This window comes from Penaeus monodon, chromosome 22 (genome assembly GCF_015228065.2).
Source record: "Penaeus monodon isolate SGIC_2016 chromosome 22, NSTDA_Pmon_1, whole genome shotgun sequence".
Classification (NCBI taxonomy): Eukaryota; Metazoa; Arthropoda; class Malacostraca; order Decapoda; family Penaeidae; genus Penaeus; species Penaeus monodon.
Window position 1 is genome coordinate 28,730,968 of NC_051407.1, and position 299 is coordinate 28,731,266.

A 299-nucleotide genomic window follows, 5' to 3' on the forward strand; every position below is an offset into this window, starting at 1 on the left:
CTTTTCTTTTTGATGTTTTGTGAGTGATCACATCTCTGCTCCATATGTCACTGTTGGCATTATTACTGTATCCATGATTTCCTTTTTCAAGCACACAGGCATATCCTGATCTTTCAAAAGGTGCTATACTGTCGAAACCCTTTCCGTCCTGCAGTTATCCGTTTTTTTTTTTTAGCCATCTCATTTTCCCGGTGTCAATACTCTTCCCAAATACTTGTATTCCTCGACTTCTTCCAGATTTTCTCCGTCAATTGATATTCCATTCCTTCGTTGTTTTCTGGCAATTTCATTATACATAA